Source organism: Parus major, chromosome 7 (genome assembly GCF_001522545.3).
Source record: "Parus major isolate Abel chromosome 7, Parus_major1.1, whole genome shotgun sequence".
Taxonomy (NCBI): Eukaryota; Metazoa; Chordata; class Aves; order Passeriformes; family Paridae; genus Parus; species Parus major.
The window spans coordinates 3,394,403-3,408,059 of record NC_031776.1 but is presented as its reverse complement, the minus strand read 5'-3'; the positions used below and the strand labels follow the sequence as shown (position 1 = coordinate 3,408,059).

The window sequence follows — 13,657 nt, the reverse complement described above, 5'->3', positions numbered from 1 at the left end:
CTGTGATTCCAGGATGTTCAACTGACAGGCACCCTCCAGTGCTGGGCTGCTTCATAAACTGCTGGGAGGTCTGGGAAAGAGATCAAAAGAAAAGGAGAAACGGGAAAGGAGGAAAAGGAAAAGGGAAAGGGGAAAAAATGGGGAAAAGGGTAAAAAGAGAAAAAGGGGGAAAAGCGAAAAAGGGAAAATGGAAAAAAGGAAAGGGGAAACTGGAAAGGGGAAACGGAAAAGGGAAAAGGGAAAATGAAAAGGGAAAAAATAAAAGTGAAAAGTAAAGGTAAGGAAAAAGGGGGAAGGGGAAAGGGAAAGGGTAAAGAGGAAAGGGGAGAGGGGAAAGGAAAGGGAAAAGGCTTTGACACCCCAAAATGCAGCGCAGACGCTCCGGATCCCGCCGGGGCCGGGCGCTTCCAGCACTGCCCCGTGCGGCCGCCGCTGCCGCGGTCCAACACCGCCCCCTCACGGTTCCCCAGCTGCCAAAATCCAGCGTTTGCGGGGCCGCACATGCAACTCTTGCCAAAAAATCACGGGGTTCCCCCTCCTCCAGCTCTGACATCGCTGGGGATGCACCCGGTTTCCCAGGGACAGAGCGCTGCAGGGATCCGGCCACCCGCAGTCGCCCCCCGGCTGGAAGTGGGGTAGGTGGGGTGAATTCCTGCCCTACTGCCAGTCATCACCGACACGGGAGACATGGATTCACAGGGGAGCCGATCACCCAGCCCTGCCAACACCCTGCATCCATCACCTGCTGAGCTGAGGGATGCCACCTTCACACCAGGTTTACACCCACATGAAAGTCCCAGAAGAGCACATCACCACATCGACTGCTGATGACACCTTGCCCTCTCCTTGTTTTGACTTAGTCACACAAACTGGAAAAAGATGGTTTTCCTTCTTAACATGGAAAAATTTCCACTGGTAGCATCGAGTTGGCTCTAAGCTCAGGTAGTTGCCCAGAGCAGGTGTCCTGGACACATAACAAGGCAGCAGGTTTGCTGCTTGGAAAAGCTGAGCTGGCTGCTGCCCCAAGAGCCTCAAGGATGGCTCACAGTGTGTAGGCATTTACACAGGAAAGGAAGGAAATGAAGAATGGTCTCCCAGTCCCTTCAGTCTGGCATTAATAAGGAATAAGAGGTCCCCAGGGCATTTCTCATCCCTCTTCCCCAGAAGCTGATACGCCCTCTGGCTCAGGCATATCAACTATGCCTGTACCAAATGGGGCATTTTCAGTTTACGTGTGCTGGACATCAACCTCTTGCATCCCCTGCAGGAAGCTGTGCCTGCTGAGACCCACTCCTGTAACTCTCCTCCAAACTAACAATTCCTGGATTCACACACCCTGGGCACCTCAAGCATTTTTATCTCACTTCCTTACCCTACCCCCATCCCAAAAAAAAAAGTGAGATGTTACTAGAAATGGACAATGTGTCCACTTCTGTTGCAGAGCTCATGCTCCTGAGCTGGAAATACAACTGGCTGGCACAAATGTGAGCTACACTTGCATTCTGACAGCTTAACAGTAACTCAGAAAGTGTAAGTCTATCCACCACGGTTTTGTCCTGATCTGCATCTCACTGAACAACTTTGACCCTCAACATTTATGTTCCTCTTGCAGGTTTGTGGCCTCCAGCCCTCTTCCTTTTCTCCTCAGCTGCCACCACTGTCCTGCTCCTCAGTGGTTCTGACTGGACTGTGCTTAAGCCATGTCTCAACTGAGTATCACCAGTGAGCTGAGGACCAAGGCCTGGCAAAGCAGGAAAAAATACCAGCATGGGTTTGCTAAGAGATCAAGGTCTGCAAGGACTTGTCCCTGGTAAGAAAAATAAATGGTAAGTGATGAAATCAAAAGGTGATACTGCACTGCTCAGGCTTTGTTCAATATTAGCTGCGATGCTACTGTGTGATGTGCTGGCAGTGGCAAGTAAATAGATTATGGACTAAACTTTGTACAATAAATAGTCCATTACTGAATATATACTTCTCAAATTAATTTCTGACACAAGCTAATAACATAATCTCAAGCCAAGAGGCTTGAAAGGGTTTTGCAGAGGCAATCTCTTGCTGGCTGCAGAATGCTCCTGCTCTTGTTACTTCCAATAAAACCTATTTTGCCAGGGCAATTATTCAGTGGCTGGGGTTAACTCAATGCTCTGAAGGATGAAGGTAAGGTAATCGACTATATTCATCTTGGTATTTCTTTTGCATGCTCTGGGATTATAATTACAAGATAAAATATTATTGGAGGAGGCTGATATTTAACAAGGTATCAGCCAAGGGGACAGGACTTTAAATGCATGGGGATACTATGCTGAGAGTGGGACTGTTGGGAAGACCCAGATAAAATGACAGGTTTATAGTAGTTGATTTTGTAATCTCTGCCAAAATGTGCCACATCCCTGGCTGTCAATGTCATTCCAAGAACTATAGGGTTTTCCCCTCTCCCATGGGCTGGAAAGAAACTGGCCCTTATCTTCTTCTTCACACTATCCTCCCCAGCAGGATCTGATCCAGAGCCCACAGGTCCTGCTAATGAGAGTGGTACTATGGACACTTACCTGAAGCCTGGGATGTAGCTAGCCTGGGATGAGCCTGTGCATCCTTACTGCAGAGGACTTGTTTTCAGGCACCAAATTCCCTTTTGCCATCGAGAATGGAGGTTTGAAGAGCAGCACCCAAGGGATGGTTTGCTTCTTTGGTAGGTACTGCAGACCCCTGAAATGAGCCCCTCTTCATCAGTCACAGTGCCCCAAATCATCCCTCAGCCTGCATTCACCTGCCTGCTCCACTGCTTAATTCTGAGTTTGGCATTGCCCTTGGCCTCCTGCACAAACACAGCCAGGGAAGGTTCCTGTCTCATGGCTCTTAGACTAAATACACAGAGATGAGAGGGGGCTGGGTTCAGGACACACTGCCAGGTTCCACAGGGACTGGCAGAACAAATGTCAGCACAGAGCCATAAAGCCAGCGTGGAAATCAAGAATATTCATAGGGGCAGGAGAAAGTCTACAGATGCAATATCTGCACTTATTGTGGGCATCATCTGCCCCTCTGTGTAGTATTGAATCAGACCTAAAGAAAAAAAGATAAAATTGTTAGTTTTAATGAAAACTGCAGGTCTCCAAAAGAGCTTTGTGTCAGGAGAAGGGGATTTTGCAAACTGTTAGGATTTTCAGCAAAGGCCTTGCCCCAGTCCTGCCTGGAGTGCCCTTGCTGCATGGCATCAAGAAAGCAGCCTGGGGGAGATGGCAATACTAGACTTACCCACTAGCAGGGAAATTCACTGCTCCCCTGGGAGATTTCCCATGGGGAGAGGAAGGGTTAGAAATCCTTTAGAAGTGCAAAAAGAGATTATAGCATCCAATCCCTGCATTTAATGTTAAGTGGCCCTTCAGTTTATACTCATTGCCTACTCTTTGTAAAATTCTTGGCATTCCCAATGTTTTCTTTTTTCTATAGCTCCAGTTAAAGCCCATAAAAAGTTCAGAGGCATTTCTAACCCTAGAGATCCAGACCACGCTGTCTCAGTGACACCAATCTAGTGCTACGCTCCGAGGTTTCCTCAGCAGTTCCCTCCTGGCAGACAAATCTCAGCCTTCAGTTAACCCAGAGAAAGGTCAGCCAAGCCATCAAACATTTCAAAGCACAATTAAGACCCCAAATGAGCGAAGTTAAAGTTTAATGGTGAAACTTCACTGCCAGTTGACTCTCAGTGATTACAAGGGTCACTTGAAATACCATCAGCAGAACCACCACGTGTGTTAGGAACCTGCTGATGGGCATTACTGAACCTTTTAGCATGGCAAACAACCTTGCTCTAATATGATTGCTGCCACTAAAAATATTTAAAAATGGAATATTTTTAAAAAGCAGTTCAGGCTGTAGCTGACAGAGAGAGGAGCTGCTTTGAGCCTGAAAATCTGTGAATGTGTTTGAATTCCCTTAAAATAATTCAGCTCCCATACAAATCTGGTTGACTAGAAAAAGCTAGAAATTAATTCTCCATCCCAAGAATACAGCATTTAAAGATAAAACAAAAGCCCAAAGGGATAAAAGGGCTCACAACATAGTCTTATTCAAAAATACCAACTAATTTATTTCATTAGAAACTGAAATTTTATATAAAATCCTATTTCTGTATGTTAGGAAATTTTTGCAACATCCTATATTTGAGGTTAAAACAAAAGGAAGCACAAAGTCAGAACTAAATTAGAGAAAGTTCAAGCTAAGCTTTTCAACATTAGAGTGAACAGGTAACAAACAAAAATTTGCATCTGATCTGTAGATTAAATGTACATTCCTTCATTGTGTTAGATTTGAACAAAGCCTATCTTTTCCAACAGTAAAACATTTCCTGGGAACCTCTTCGCTGCCATCCTACTCATGCCTGGCTAGGCTTTATTCCAGAGGAATGACACTGAACACTGTGGGATGAGAAAGGGTGGAAAAGCAAAGCATGGAGGGAGTCTTTAAACTAGGGACTGTCAGTTTGGTAAAGGAAGGGCAAAACAAACTTCAGGCTTTTCCTGTCCTGTCTAAAGACATGGCATAAGGAAAATCACCAGCAGCCATGTGAAAAAAAGAAAATCACTTAAGAGCCAATAGTGAAGCCAAAAGGAAATTTGAACTTAGTTAACACTGTTCTTATTGATGGGAAAGGGGTAAAATGCCTATGCAGACAATTTGGTTTTGCCCCTTTTTTGGCAAGACAAATCTGGCTGATTTATTTCACGTTCTCACATTATGTATTTAAAAAATTATAACTCTCAGCTCAAATGCCACCTTGATATATTAGGTATCTACTTTCATTATATTAATCTTCATATTTGGTGCAGGATATGAATGTGTAATCTAAGTCATAACAAAGGTTTCTCTGTGGTAGTAAGAGGTGTCATTATCAGACATTACATAGCAGTTTATAATGTCAGTGGAATAATTTTGCATCAATGTTACAACGAAATTCTTGATAGAGAAAGATGTTATGGGAAGTAATTACTTCTCTCCCCCCACTAGCTATTAAACATTAATAGCTGAGATATGATTTCAGGTTTCCTAACAGACAGGTTGGCATAGAACTTCATTCTGTAATTCCTATATTTTAATAGCCAGAATAAAACAAAAGTATCTAGAACATACTCACTCTTTCATTTTAGACAATGAGAGATGGAAAAGAAAATACAAAATAGTTTATTCATGCTAGATTGAAAGAAATACTGAGTTTAGATCCCAGATACCAAATCTCATCAGCCTGTCTGCTGGCTAATCCCATAAATATAGTTATTTAGACTAGAAACTGCAAATGACATATAACAGCAGAGATAGGAAGATAAATCTAGGAGATACTTAATGGATTATATAAAAATGAGCAAGAAATGCTCTATAATTATTCCACACTGTTGAGCTGGTTTCTTAGCTGATTTAAAGGCTTAACTACCTCCTCTGGAGAAATCAGAAGAGCCAACTGTTGGTATATTTACATGTTTTAATAGCCCACTCACTGTGGCTCCCAGCTTGTGCTATGGAGCTTGCATTTCTGCTTCTGTTGTCCCATCAGCACAGAATGGCAGGAGTAAAATGAAGGATCTCTCTAGTGTTGCATCCATGAAGTCTGATAAACCTTTTTTTTGGAAAGCATCTACCCAAAACCAACTTGACTTCATTCATTTTTGTACCTGAAAACACCAGTGTCACCTGTAGAAATAATACAAGTTAATATTTGCCTTGTTGGTTCCTGCACATGGAAATTTCTGACAAATATTTTTTTTTCTCTTTGTTTAAAGACATTTAAGTTAGTACATTATCAGTCTGAATGTGAATTTCAAATGCTTTCTTTATGATCTGGGGCAGAATAATGTGTTTTGAACTAGAATGAGCCCTGCAGCACTCAGTGCATTTTTGCTCCCCCTTGGTGGCTCTGCACTACTCATCCTGCAGAATGACTGAAAAAAAATAAAAATAAATCTGATTAAGCATTAAAAAAAAAAAGGGGGACTGGGGTTAAGGGCATAAATGGGCAGTGGTAGCAAAGCAAACCAGAGCTTTCTTCTATCCTTTTCATAATGGCCCAGGAATTACTACTACAAATAATAATAACAATAATTTTAAATGCCAGTTAAAAATCAGTAGGCAGTCCTGGTTTAAGAAGATAACAAAAAGAAGCATAAGACACGGGGAAGAAGATTTAAAAATCCACTTGGCAAGAATAGTGTTTTAGGCAGACTTTGCACAGACTTCTTTCTTAGTAACGGGGGGAAAAAATTATCAAATCTAGGGGGATAATCATATTTAAAGGGGTTGGTTTTTATGTTGTGGTTTGAGGTTTTTGGCTGAGTTTTTGATTAATTGGTTGGGGTTTTCTTGTTTTGATGGGCAGCTAAAGAATGAAGCCAGAAAGGAGTCTTATTGTCAGGAACTGCTAATTCCTTTAAGTTTTTGTCCTTGAGCACTGTGAGTCTTTGAGATTCTTTGAAAACATTTGCTGGAAATGATCATTAAAACAGATCATCATAAACAGAAGGAAGTAAATAATTCTAAGGACCTGTATAATAATAAAGGCATAAAATGTTAAGTAATTTAATTTGCAGCTCTGCTGACAGCAGGAGTCCATCAGCTGGAAACTGAGAAAGGAAAACCTCTGATGGCTCATCAGAGATCTGTAGGCTGCCCCTGGACCACCAGCATGAGACTCCTACTTAAAAGAAAAAACCCTCCAAAAGGGATCAGGAGAGGAGATAGGGAAGTACTGAAAGTCGTGGTGAGAGTTTGCTTGAAGGAGTTGCTTCTGTCAGCTGGTGTTTAGCTCAACTTCTCCTCCTGTCTCCTGGGGAAAGGTGTGATTAGCAAGGGTACAAGAGCATCTCAGTCTAGATGGCCCCAAATATGTCAAGTCTAAACTCAGAAACACGAATATAATACCCATAATATACTGCAGTCCATGATATTATTGAGCAGTTTAACATAGCCCAGGAGGCACAGATCTGGAGTCTCGGTGCATGTTTGGCTGCTTTGTTCTAGGCACTAGATGTCAGTGTTTTACCTACATTCACAGATATTTCCAGTCACTGGGAATGCAGAAGTAACAATAAATACATAAACAAATAAATAAATAAGCAACAAAGCGTCTGCAATACCAAAGCCCCAGCCGAACATCAGCAAACCTCTCCTTCCTTCAGGTGCCCAAAATGAAGTTGACTTTCCCTTCTCCCCAATTTGTTTATGCCCAGAAGCATTAGTTTAAGGAAGAGCTGAGTCAAACACATGCACAATACCAAAAGCACCTGCCAAATATATATTATATCTATTTTATATAATATAAAATATTCCTGTGTTTGCTAAGAGCTGTTAACAGACCTGGCCAAGAAGTTTTAATATACAGAAGGAAATGCCCCCATTTCTTTGAAACCTCTTTTTCTACACTGTATAACACTCATTTAATCCTGAAAAAGAAATTGGCAAAATGGTTTTTTTAGCTATTAGAAAAAGCTTCATCATTTTGTCAGAAGCAATTTTACGGAGTTCTTAAACTGCTTTTAAGTTCAGGAAACAAAATGAGATCAAACTAAAGGCAGTGTCTTTGACATTTGGTTCATGTCATCATAAGTAAATCCCCCTCTTTTTTATTTTTTTTTCCAGCCTATCTATGCATTACAATCAAAGAATCCCAAATATGAGGTATCAACAGCAGCCCTATGGGCCTTGGGGAAAGGTAGGTGGTACCTTTGCTACAGAAAGGTCAGTGTTAATCTTGTTATGTCATTGTTGCAAGTGTTGCAAAGGTTACACAGATTCCAAGCAATTCTGGAATACTAGAAAACTTTACTAAAAGGAAGGGGATACACTCCTATTTGAAATAAAATCTAAGGCTAAGCTGCCCTCTAGAAGAATAAATCAAGGACCTTTGCACTTCAAATAATAACACAGACAAATACAATGCTATGTTTATGGCTTATTTTTAGACAAAGCTTGGGCAAAATGAAAATAAGTGCAATTTTCTGGTCTATTTCCTGAAGAATAAGGGAAAAAAACCAAAAAACAAACTAAAACCAAAATGAAACTGTCAGTGACCATCTAATGACCCATCCTATCCCATATGCTGAAAAGTCATTAATGTTGCCTCAGCTTGAAGAATCCATGTGTTGAATCAGCGTGGTATGAACAAGCCAGAGCAAATCTAATCACTGTGGGCTACATTACATCCCAACATGTGCTGAGGAAGATTGGCATCTGCTACTCACAATTAGCATGGAGATTTTCAGGGAGGCAGGCATCAGGCAGACCCAGGACCAACAGGATGGAGCACAAGCAAAAAACAGGAATTTCCTCCTTTTTTAACATGAAGCACAGCATTTTATTTAAAAACCTTTTCACACACTGAAGTGGTTTCTCCAGAGAAAGAGATGGAAAGCATAGAGGATTACAGCTTTCAGAGCCCAGTGTCCCACTGCTACAACAGGTGACTGGAGATTGGTCCCAGATCTCTTTTATTCTGCTGTTTTAACAGTGGCTCAGAGGGTCACTGTTAATACAGGTTTGAAGGAAAGATAGTAAAAATTGACATTTCAGCTGTTGATTGGCTGGAAGCAATAAATCATACAATCAACCAAAGAACAACTTTAAAGCACAGGACAAAACATCAATTTGTTGTGATGATATCCAGTTTGTTGAAAAGCCAAATTAGCTTCCTGGGAGAGAAAGGAGAGCCAGCAGACAGACACTGCAAGACTTTAACAATCCACATCAAGTTTATTTTTAAACTGTGTCAAGAGCACTTGTCAGCACTTGGTGTGTGGTTTGCCATGGCCACAGCTCCTGACAACATCAAAAAATGCCCCATCAGAACAAAGTGGTGCCAAAGGAAAACCATGACTGTGGCAGCCTTTCACTCCAAAGCACCCAAAACTGTCAAGTCTTGTGAATGAGACATCAGCCATGAACTTTTGGTTTGCAGCTACTGCTACCAGGCAGAGCATAAGGGATCTGTGTACGGCAGGCTATTTACTCCTCAAACTTTTCCTTATAGTCTGTCTAATTTGGACAGGATACAACTGATGGGGAGCCCTCAGACATTCCACTGTTGTCCAAAGACATTGTTCATAAAAAGGTCTCCTGTTTGGAGACAACAAAAGCATAGAAGAAATAAGAGCTGGCAATACCTTTGTATCAGAGGCAAACAGAAATCAGTATTGCCCTGTGCAATAAAAGGTAAAACACAGGTAGATCAGCCCCAGGGTTTTACTCCCTCCTTTTAAAGTGTTGTTCATGATTCAACTACAGTCTCCAACAGATAGAAAATAAATTCCTTCTTTCCTGGTGTCAGAGAACCAGTGACAGAACAGACACAGAGACTCAAAGGGCTAATTCTCAATCACTCCATATAAAGCCATTAACAAGTGTAATTTCAGCCAACTGACACGTATTTGTTAGTGTTTTGCATTTATATTTTAACTTTAAAGGTTCTACCCCTTTCTATCACATTCAACAGCATCTCCCTCTGTGGCAGAACTTCAGAAAGGGGTCACTTGCCACAGAGCCACACCTAAATAACTGGATGAGCAGCCAATTTTTCATCTGCACAGTAGCAAAAGAGATAAATCTTCCTGTCATTAAATTTTCTGCTGAAGAACCTCTCACCAGTGACACAGAGAAGGCAGCAGAGGTAAAGGATGTTGAGCCAGGAATAGCTGGTGTGGGCTTCAAATGGGATGGGAATAGGATAGTTTACAAGTCTGAGGTAAAAGACAGTATTTGTAAAGTTTTTTATTCACTTTATATTCAAACACAAATTGACTGTAAGAGTCTGAGATTTTGGTAGTGTTTGGACTGGGGAAAGTTCTGTTCACTCCTTTATCACTCATCCTACTACTAGACCTTCATGTGATCATCTAAATTTTAAGACTTCTACAACATAAAGAATTTAATGCTGAAGCAGTTCTGTATTTGAGTAAATTTTCAACTGTTTGAATGGGGCAAAAGGAGGATGCAGACACAGAAGTTTTGTTCAGGATTTAGAGCAGTATCCTGGTCCCATGCTCACACCTGTATGCCCAAAGCAGCCTAGAAACCCAGCCCCAAAGCCTCCCTCCCAGGGGAGGATTAAAACCAACTCCTTAGAGCATCATATTGTCATCCATTTATTCACTACCAACTATCATTTGTCAGCTGTAAGAGAGACATGGAGTTTCTCATTTCTTACATCACTGACACTCAGAAATTCAGAGAACAAATTTAGCATGCTCTAGGCTCTCCATCTGGATCTGTAACTCTTCTGAGGAACAGGGAGCAGTCTTTGGTGCCTTTTGGTGTCTGGGGCAAGTAATTTTCAAACAGCCCTCAGAGCTACACATCAGCATCCTACACTGAAGGCAAATGTTTTTGGGTTTCTGACAGGGTTTTGTCAGACTATGTTGTGAAACACAATTAACTTTGAAGAAAACAGAATGGATAATTTCATGCCCCATTAAACTTGTAATTTCTTTCTGCATTTCTGGACTTGGACAACGTTGTTCCTATCCCTGCTCAGCCTTCCACAGCCTCGCACCCATTACTGCAGGGCAGAGTTAATTAAATACAAAAGTTCTCCTCATCAAAGCACTGACTAAGGTGTGTCAAATCCTGTCTCTTCAGATGCCATAAATGGACCATTAAGTTATCTAAACACTTCCAGAAAGTGTTGCAACACACCACAAATCACAGCAGTGTGAACAGGTACTCACAGTGCTCATATCCACAAGTTCCCAGTCCTGGAAGCCTTGCTAGTGTGTCTCTGTAAAATCTGGTTTGGGGTCGGTCCTCCCAACAGCATCAGGCCACAACACACTATTTCTTCCCACCTTTGAGGCTGACAAGACACAGAAGAGAAGCCTGTATCCCCATAGCATGACCTTGTACCAGATAAGGAGATGTTTCATTTTCCACAGCTGCACCTTCTGAGCAGGCTGCCAGGAAAAGCCAGGTCATATCACCTCATCCACTTCTACTGAAGGGGCCCCTATGGAAGGGCAGAAGTTCAAGAGCTGAAGGACAGTCATTTCAGAGGATCATATAAAAAAATAAAAGACAGAAATCTTTAGGTCACAGCCATGGAAAGGTCCCCCAGCTTAAAACTCACATAGACAGCTAAGAATAAACAACCCCATCTGCTCCTTTTATCTACACATGACATTTCCCATCAGGTAATTTTCAAATCACTTTCACTTGCAACCAGCTCCCAGTCAGGAGTCCTGGCCTCCCTCTTCTCCTACCAGAGGTCTCACATCATCTTAGAATCACAGGATCATTTAGGTCGAGAGAGACCCTTGAGATCATTGAGTCCAGCTCTGCCAGACCCACCACTAAACCATGTCTTCAAGCGCCACATCCACACATCTTGTTGCATGGCATATCAGTGAGGACCATGTGAAGCCTCCTGAAGTGTCACTGGGTTCCTTGTTTCACCCTGGGGACAATGACACTTCAGGAGATTTAATGGGGAACAGAAAGTACCTCAGGTAGTGTAGAAAAAATGCCATTAAAAGAGAAGGCCAAAAGAAGAAACCCTTGAGAGTGTCATTTGCTGACATGACAGAGTTGATGAGCAGCAAACCCAGCATCTTCAGCATGAGAAGTTTCAGTGGGAAGGCTGTCAGCCCTGCTTTGTGCTCCCAGAAACTCTCCAGCAGTTCTGCAAGGGGTTCATGAGTGCTCCTGGCAGGAAGATGTGGTTTTCCCAAATACCTGGAAGGGAAGGCAGCTTTAAGCATTTAAATCACATAAGTAGCTCTTAGCCTCTTTAGTGGGGAGCCTCTCCAGCAGGTGACTGCACCTGAGAAACTTCTCAATACTTACAGGGAAATGCCACATAAACTTCAGGGTTCTCCTTCCCAGGAAAATGAATACACCCATTCTGTTTGCCAGAAAAATGCACAGTGAAGGGTGTTTTCCATAAGCCTTGTGCATCACTACTGAGTCAGCAAATGACAGGGAATTTTACCAGCCTTTGGCCTTCAGCACATGTTTGGACCCAAAATTAGCCACAAATCTCCTCTGATCCCAGTTTGCACTCAGCTCCCTTGGAAAAGAGGAGTCAGTAAGATTTCTGTAGTGGGTTTACAGTTTCTCCCACAGTTTCCCCTTTCACTTCATACAAACACGTTAAAACATTTCTGAGCCTAAGAACAAACACTACATGTCCTGAGAGCAAAACTCATTTTCTGTTTAATAATGATGGCAACACCTCCCCTGACTAAAGGCAGATGCTGGGTTTTTTTGATACTTCATGCCAACCTTGATCTTCTTTTACCCCTTGTGTAGAGAGGCCTGTTAAGTGTGTTCACAGACTTGGGAATCACATCATGGTGCTTTCTCCTGCCACTTATCATTGAGTTAGTCTTTAGCTGAAAATACTAATCAAGAAGTGCATCCTCACTGTCATTGTTTATTTTCACACCTGAACAGCAAGTATCAATTCTGAAAGTTGTTTCAAGTCTCCTTTTTCATTTCCAGGGGTGATTTTCTAGTTCTTCTGGACCTTTTTTCCCACCCTCTTGGATCTACAAGTATAAGCTTGCTTGTCTCATCTCCTTCAGTTCAACAAGAATTCCATGTCTGAACCTTGACAGTCAAATTTAAAACCTTGTGTCCTCTTCCCACTCCCAAAGTCAACATGGCCCATGAAACCTCACAGAAGGAGCAACTGGGAATAAAATTCTATTTTGAGAGCCTCTCCCTTCATCTGCAATGGATAACTTATTTTGTCAGAATTTGAGAACAAATACTTTTCCCTCCAAGAGCATGGACACTCTTTGCAGGTAACAATATATGGACCTGCTGGCAGGCAGCCATATAAATGACTATTGTAGCAGCATCCCATATATCCCTTGTAATAGAGGCTCTCAAAAAGGCCTTGTTTTTTACATCATTTCCCACCATCTGACATAAGAATCATTCCTGATGCTATTTTAAGTAAACTAATCTGTGTTTGGAGGCAATTTTCCCTCTCAAATATTTCTGGGTGTTTGATAACCAACACAGTCCCCACAAGCTGATCATTTGTCATCCTCCACCAGAGAAGGTCACTTATGACCATTTTAGGACCTCTCAGTACTTATCTCTCATGAAGGAATGATGGTCCTCATTGAAGTTCAGTAAATAAGTTGGCATTAAGTTTCCAAGACAAATTGTTCCAGAATATTGGTTTGCTATTAGATCACAGGAAAGAAATTACACCTAGTTGGACTTAGGAGCATGTTGAGGTGCTGAGGAGCAGAACAAGGCTGAGAGAAACCAGGTTCTCCTGGATCCAGGGCAGACAGAGCCATCGAGTTCATCTGCTAGGATCTTTGTCACACCACTAGGAATCAGGCCTTGGAATATGTTCTGTTTTTTCTAAACACTACAGGTAACAAGAACAGACTAATTCAGGAATTCAGCATTACCTGGTTTATAGCAAGGAAACAGGTTATGGCTGGATTGGGTCCATGTTTCTACTCCCAGCCAAAGCATACCACACTCTTAGAGGAGAATTTCTTGCTTCACATCACTTGGTTGTCAAAAAGCACTAAAAAGGTTCCCAAAAGTGTTTGCTGTGGCCTCTACAAACCTCCCTCTCAGGATCAGAGCTTCTCTCTTGGGCCATTACGTGGCATGAACTCCTAGGAATGCGATTTCACATTGCTACCCAGGCATT

At 42.1% G+C, this 13,657-nt stretch overlaps 2 long non-coding RNA genes across 2 annotated transcripts in view; one reads left to right on the top strand and one right to left on the bottom strand.

The window, feature by feature from the left end:
- LOC107207795 overlaps window positions 1–13,657 on the bottom strand; it is a 36,789-nt gene that overhangs the window by 4,162 nt on the left and 18,970 nt on the right. The window contains exon 2 of the long non-coding RNA XR_001522941.3: window positions 2,553–2,709. This is a non-coding gene — a long non-coding RNA (uncharacterized LOC107207795). The remainder of the gene's footprint in view (window positions 1–2,552; window positions 2,710–13,657) is intronic.
- On the top strand, window positions 2,610–12,694 carry LOC107207797. The gene is made up of 3 exons (XR_004498321.1): window positions 2,610–2,692; window positions 7,627–7,699; window positions 12,475–12,694. It is a non-coding gene; the product is annotated as an uncharacterized LOC107207797 (long non-coding RNA).